We start from the raw sequence: 8,043 nt of genomic DNA on the forward strand, positions 1-8,043 counted from the left end.
ATGCAATTTAAATGACCTCCTCATTTTAGGCAAAAATAAACCAAAATTAAAACTGAATCTAAAACTAAAACTAAAACTAACAACTAACTATTTGTTTATATGTTCCTTGTAATTGCAAGCGTTAAGCATTTGCTTCAGGAGAGTTGGCTGGACGACTTCTATTTTTAGTTGTCCTGCGAAAACGAAATCGGTAAGAGCTAGCGCCATCTTCTCCGCACAATTGATGATACATTTGAGAGTCATGCACTGGCTGTGTGGTTTTACCAAGTACATCCAGTACGAATCCCAATTCCACTTGGTTAACCTTTTGATTGACTCTGCCCTTCCTTGAGCCTTCTGTCTCCAGCTTGTCTGTAGATGTTGTACATTCGATAGATATTTACATACCACTTGATGATATACCTGATAAATACCACTAGTTTTGGGTTCCAGTTTTACCTTCCGTCTTTAGCACTTTTTTCCTACAAATTTATGAGCTTACAGGCAACTGAGAAATTTGAGGCTTTCCATCCCAAGGGGTTTTTCCTGGCGATGCACGATTAGCGCATCAGAAACTGCCTCCGTTTCACGATCTGGGCTTCCCTAGTGCGATTTTTGCCTCTTGCGCACTTTTTGTTAGAGGATATAAGGCTTTAAATTTTGTGAAAATAACGACTCTATGAGTTCGTGGTTCTGAGCGTTAAATTCTCTATACGTGATATCAACATTATCTAGTACCCATTTAACCATGTCCATGTAGGGAATAATTTTGGGCTTCGTCGATATCCTGTGCAAGAATGAACATGATAGTTCTGTAATAGACGCCTCAGAAGACGCGTGTGAGCTTCCAGCAGCTGTAACCTCCATTACTTTAGGATCTTCTTCCTCAAGTGAACTGTACATTCCTTCCCAAGTAGTAATACTGGCATCTTTGTTACAGGTAGTGTCTGTGTATAAGGGTGTCATTTCTTCTTCTTCAGAACTCATCACTTTACCCTTCTTTCCCATAATATCCTGAATACTACTATGTATACTTCTCTGCTCTTCACTCCTGTAGTTTACAAATGAGGTGAGAATAATGATAAGAAAAAGGTTACGGGAAAGCTTTAAATGCGAAAAACATATAAAATATACCACCGTACATGAAATGGCTCTTTGATAAGATCAAAACCATATTTCATTAATTATTGCCAACTAACTCATTGATTAACATTAACACACATAACTAGGCCTCGGTTTATGGAAAAAGCTTTTTTGAACAACGAGCCCTGAAGATCTACAATAAGGCGATTTTGCGATTTGGTTTGCAATATCACAGATCATAGTATCGCAGATCGCAATATCACAATATTGCAATATCGCAGTTCCGTTGCGTGTGGTAATCATTCATAGAATAAGGGTCCCCACTTATTTAGTATTAGTGATAAAACTAAACAAGAAGGGGGGTTGTTGCTGGCCACAACAAAACTCTAGGTTGATAAGTAAAGCTGGTAGCCCTAGGAGTTGAAGCATTCTTGTTGCAATACCTAGGCTCATCAAGATGTAGTGCTAATCTCTACACATCAGCGTGGGGGAGACAAAGGCCATTAGCGGCGGTCTTGTAAATTGGGCAAAACAAAATTTTCAGGGGAAGTGGTGCAAAAGGGAAATGATCTGCTCATGAAGAGGGACATAATAGGAGTTTCTTCATGAAGGAAAAGCATGTGGGATTCACTGTAGAGGTCCTTAACGATCAAGGAATGGGGAGTACAGGGACAGTGACAAAATGTTGTGTAATAATCAGCGTACATGGACTTTTTCCAGTAGACCTATGCCATTGCTTGTTGAATTCAAGGCACTTTTCTAGTCCATAATTCCAGCCACTGCCCATAGCTTGTTATAACTTGTAGAATCCATTAAAGACATGGTGACAAGACTAATAAACCAAAATTCAACCTCAAGACTAGGTCTTACCATCCCCAACTAGGATTGACATTCTGTTAAACACTTGGCATCAATGCAACCTATAGGTCTAGGATATAAGATAGAGAATAAATGACTGAAAACACTTATGAAACATGACAAGAAGGATCACCACCTTCTCCATTGAACTATTATAACATCAATTAGGTCTTGTATCCATCATTTTAACAATTACAAGTAAATACATGAAATAACCATGACATCAACCAGTCACATAACCATGCTTATAACCAACATTAAACCATGAAAATAATGGAGATATAACAAAGGTTAAATCCACATATAAACAAGTGCAAAAGCAAGAGAACTTAGCTTTCATTAATCATAGGAAAATTTGACCAGGTTCAGGACTTCCACGTAACACTCGACCGTAGACATGGCCAAACCAATTTGTTTTCATCCAATCACCCTTGTGCCATATTCCAAGCATGAATGTGGGATATCGTGGAAAAACCAATAAAAAAACAACCAAGGGAATCTAGAGGTTAAACCACCTCCACCCTCACCAGACTGTGATCATACCAAAACCAGTGCTCTGATCACAACCTCAATTGAACTTGGAATTTCATCTAGAATCCATAACTATCCTTGAGGAATTATCGGTCACCTTGTCTCTCAGGCTTTACCGCAGTGCAATCCTGAATCACTAGGCCCTAAATCGAGACTAGTTTCTCAAGCTTTACCATAATCCAAGCACAGGTCACTAGGCCCTAAACTGAGACTCCTACCTCATGCTTTACTGTGTATCCCACCAAAATTGATCAAGGGATTCCTAGTCCCTTTGGAATGAACCTTGAGACCACCTCTGCTCCATATTCCAAAATCCATCTAGAAAACCAAAGCTCAAAGCCAAGATAAACATCCCAACAGACCATGGCATCTGGAAAAATTCAAGGCTAGGCAGAACACCACTATCATAACCTAGCAAAACCATGCAATTGATAGTAAGAGAACCATACACCAACATTCAAAGCCATTCATGTCAAAACCAGCTAGGAAATTGCACAACCAATATATTACCTACAAGTATTCCTGTTGAAGCTCTCTAATCCTTCTCTTCTTCCTTGATCCTTGCTTTCCTTCCTTTCCCTTTGCTTGCTTTTCCTTCCTTTATCCAAAGCTAGAGTGATCCAATAAAACTCTAAGTGACTAAGATTGAGAGAGAGAGAGAATAATGAGAGAGCTCCAAACTTGAACTGACAAAAAGGTTACCAACTAATCCTCAAAATCATTTTTATTAATGGGGCCTCTATTTTCTTCATTTTCCATTATTTTCCTTCAATTTCCTTCTCACATGCAACATGTGACCTTTCACCTTAATTTTCTCCTAATTTCCTTTATTTTCATAAATAAATGTGCCAAAAATTACTTTTTCCTCTTTAATGCATTTGCCAATTTCCTTAGCCAAAAACACATCTAGTGATGCTCACTAGGATACCTTTGCCCAACATTCAACTTGGAATAAGTGTCCCTTAATTGTGGTCTTATTTTGCCTTTATTAACTTTTATTACATGAAATTTCACCAGGGCTATTACAAAACCCTCCCCCTTGGGGAACACCATCCTCGGTGTTAAACCACGCCAAGACCTCAACAAAACTGCTGAAAAGATAACATACCGCCCGTGGAGCTTTATAACTTAGCTCGTTGCAGTATCTACAATTAAAGACCCGATTAAAAGAAAAGAAAAATATCATGATGACATGAAAATATAACAACCATACCACTTATTAAAGATTTATAACATAGCTCAGGGTGGTATTTACATCAATATACATATAGATACATATACCAAAACATCAGAAAAAAATATGCCAAACATATACCAAATATCAAACCAAAATTGCTTTCCCTCAACCAGCAAACAATGAAGGATATAGGCCCCGTATCTGATCCGCCATCTCCCATGTAGCTTCCTCAAACCCAAAGTGCTTCCATTGCACTTTAACTTTATCTATGGATCTCTTCCTAAGCATGAGATGCTTCTGCTGCAATATGCACTGAGGATTCGAACGGAAATATCCTTCTTTATCCACCTGCAATACATACCAATCAATAACATGATCAACATCCTTTATATACCTCTTAAGCAATGAAATATGGAAAACATCATGGACTTTCACTCTTATAGGAAGTGAAAGTCGATATGCCATTGGTCCAACCCTCTCAAGGATCTCAAAAGGCCCGCAATATTGTGGTGCCAACTTGGCACATGATCCAATCCTCAAAGAGCTATTCTTGGGCTTGATGCACAAATACAGATGCTCCCCAACCTAAAAATCCTTAAATGCCCTGTGCCGGTCCACACAGCTCTTCTACCTATCAGGTGCTTCCTTTAGATTCTTCTTTACAACATGCATTTCCTGCTCCATGTCTACCAACATATCTCATCCAATAAGTTCCCTGTTCACTAGATCATTCTAGCTGATGGGAGTATTACAACTCCACCCATATAATGCCTCGAAGGGTTGTTGGTGCATCATGTACATCCTCATCATATCCTCTAATATCCTATTGACCCTCTTTGTCTATCCACATGTCTACGAATGATAAGTTGTATTGAAGGCCAACTTTGTACCCAAACCTCCAAATAGATCCTTCTGAAACTTGGAAGTGAACTTTGCATCCTTTTCTAACACAATATTCTTTGGAACACCATGTAATCTCACTATCCCTCTGATGCAAACCTGTGCTACCTCACTAGCTAAATACGTAATTCTTACTGGAATGAAGTGAGCTAACTTACTCAATCTGTCAACCACGACCATAATAGAATCATGTTGTCTCATTGTCCTCGGAAGACCTGTAATTAAATCCATGGAAATGACTTTCCATTTCCATTATGGAATCGCAATAGGTTGTAGTAGACCACCTGGATTCCTACATTCTACCTTTACCTACTTACAATATAAACATCTAGCCACAAACTCTTCCAATTCCTTCTTCAGATTGGGCCAAGAGTAAAAATTATTCATTACCATCAACGTCTTCTGATGTAACACCCTCCTCCCACATCCACCCAAGTAACCATGACAACTAGGGTAAACATAAGACGAGAGGCTACTATGATCATATTTGAACTCCTATGTGACCTTAAGGAAGTGGAATCAATAGAACATCACATACAGTCATCCAACATCATCAACAAAACCCTCAAAAGTCAAGACATCCACTCAGATAGCATTTCCCTGGGTCCCACTATTGTTTTGGATCTCTTAGGCCATTTTTTCTCATGCTATGGGTAAGGGAGTGACCAAAAACCTAAATTCGCTCTCACATGCCTACCTACAAGCTACCAAAGACCCAGGTTTCCAGTTCTATGGCAGCGACCCCAGGATTTAAGCCACTTTTTTAGGCCCAAAGCCAAGGCCACTGCTCAAAATGGAATGACAGCTTAGAATCAAGAAAAGTATAGGGAAACACTGATGCAAAAGTAATAATTTGATCAAGAGCTTAACCACACCCCTACTAGCCATGATAGAAATTTCGTCAAACATATCAACAATAAGTAACCTATAGGTGTAAATAGCAGAATTAAGTGTAGGTATCTCATACTTATTTGAGAATCGCCATGAACCATTATTTCCTCATATCATTTGTTGCCTTATCATTTATTAGGTCATAGATACATTATCCATTCAAATACAAGTAAAAAACATTGAGATCCATTCATTGATGTTGTAACAAAATAGACATATAACCAATATAATAGGAACAAAAGTACCATAAACATATGAGCCATCAAAATCCATATATACATTAGTAAATTTACACAGGAAAATCAAGGAAATTTACTTCTCATTAATGAATGTAATGAACCAACCGGAAATGGGACCATCACATTCCACTCGACCATAGATTGGTTGAGCCAAGTCTCTCTTCAACCAATCACTCCAAGGCCATATTCTAAGCATGAATGTGGGACTCATAGAACACATCAAAAAAGCCAATCAAAATGGATGCCATTGAAGTTCTACACCTACACCGTGAGGATTTTGAGTGCCTCCTAGTCTCGCAGGCTTTACCGTGCATCCACAGTCTGATCCAAGGATCACAAAGCCCTGCACTGAGACATACTCTCTAAGCTTTACCATGCATCCCATCTTGGGATCACTATGCCCAACAGAGATAAAATCCACCTCTTAGATTTACCGTATATCCCGTTGATGAGCCCCAGAAATGGGTAATTATATGGGCTCATTCAACCTCCTAATTCGACTTCTCATTTGTTTATTTCATTTTTTTATTATATTTATGCTAATAGAGTGAATTGGGTTAGTCATTATGCCAAAAAGTCTAATGTGTGATTTATGCAGATTTTTGGTCAATTTTGAAACAAAATCAAAGGTTTAATGAGCACTTGGCAGGCAAATTCGTGGAAGAAAAAGGGAGAGGATTTGTAGGAAGGTGACCCCTTCATTTATGAGCCCTTACCTCAAATTCTCCATAAAACGTGGAGCACAAGGGACAGCCAAGCAAGTCAAGTAGGACTGTTGTTAACTGCAAGTTTTGGCAGCCGAGTTCCTAAAGTTTAGGAGGGTTGTTGGGGTCCTCAATTTGTATAAATAAGAAGGCTTAGGGCCTTATTTCAGTTAGTCAGTTTTAGGTAGATGTTATTCAGGATTTAGTCAGATGTTAGTTAGATTTTAGTCAGTAGGTTAGCTCTGCATTTCAGCACATTTTCGAGCTTTTTCTTGTAGACAGTTTTTGGGATGTAACTATTATTTTTTTGATCAATAAAGATGAATCCAGCTTTACACCAGCTCTAATATTTCTTAGGAGGCTGTAGCTCTTGGGGTTGGGCCCAACCCAAGTGCCAGTACCTCCTTTGTGTACTTTTATGTGTCTTTGCTGCATTCATAGAATAATTTTTGCTATTTAGGTTGAAATCTTGTTTTGTTACTTAGGTTGTTTTCGATGATTAAAGTAGCTTTTCATACTTCAGGTTGATTTGACAATTTGTTAAAGGAAAAGATCTGCAAAAATGCCATCAAGAAATCCTTGATCTCATCACTTCCTCCTTGGGACCATGAGCTGATACCAAGGCATACTTGCTGCCACAGAAACACTGTTTTTGCCTTTCCATGCAATTGCTAGTGTTAGATCTTTAGTTGGAAAAGTTGATGCCAGTTGTACTTGCATCTTTAAGATCTATTATTGCTTAGGTTTCCATAATTTTCTTGCATGATTTACTATTCACAACTTGCTGTTCATCATGATTTTGGTTTCTAGGTCAGATTAGGTCACAGTAGATAGATCTATGACTTTTTAGTCTTTCTTTGATTAGTTTTGAGAGATTGTGTGTAGATCACCTATAATCCATCCCTACCTATCCTTCCTTCCTCACACCACCTACTCCAACCCCAGATTTCGGATTCCTTCCCTTCATTCACCACACTTTGCCAGGCTGACCTAATTTCTTCATTTTTGTGCAACATTTCTCCCTCCATCCTTGAACAAATCCAACCATCTTCATCACTTCTTAGCTTCATCTACTAGGTCCTAGACCCCTTCACATCCTCATCCAACCTCCATTCCCACTTTCCCACCATTTTTTCTTCCATCAACCCTCCAAAATCCTCTTTCCGATCTTCCTGTAGAACCCCTGCAGACTTCCTGTAGAAGATCACGTGAGCAGTTTCTCGAGATTTGATTGTTGTGAAACTCTCTGAAAGGCTGCTAGGGACCTCTTAGGCCCTCTTCTCACCTTCCCAACCTCCTGCAAGTGCCCATTCCATTTCCTTCCGCCAGTTAACCTCCGCACAATAAAATAAACAGTTAAAGCACATGCATAATAATTCTGACAACTTACTCAAAAATACAAAAAGATGATTTTTCCAGATTTCACTTTAGAAGTAGCTTAGTCACATGCATTTTACATTTACAAGAGTCAATGGCATCCATTTCCACCGCTTTCATCTCTTTTCTTGCACCAGTAGGGTTAGTCGGTAAAACTAGGGTTTTCTAGGGTTTGCATTTCCTTTCAACTTTCCACTTCTTTCTGCAAGTAGATTAGCCTCTGTTGAGTTAGCTTTCATCCATCATAGTTAAAAGCTTCTTCTAAGAGGTCATAGAAGTTTGCTTAAGCTCCTAGCGGACTTGT

Source organism: Pinus tabuliformis, chromosome 8 (genome assembly GCF_031772625.1).
Source record: "Pinus tabuliformis cultivar Carrire ecotype Pingquan chromosome 8, CPIR1, whole genome shotgun sequence".
NCBI classification, from domain to species: Eukaryota; Viridiplantae; Streptophyta; class Pinopsida; order Pinales; family Pinaceae; genus Pinus; species Pinus tabuliformis.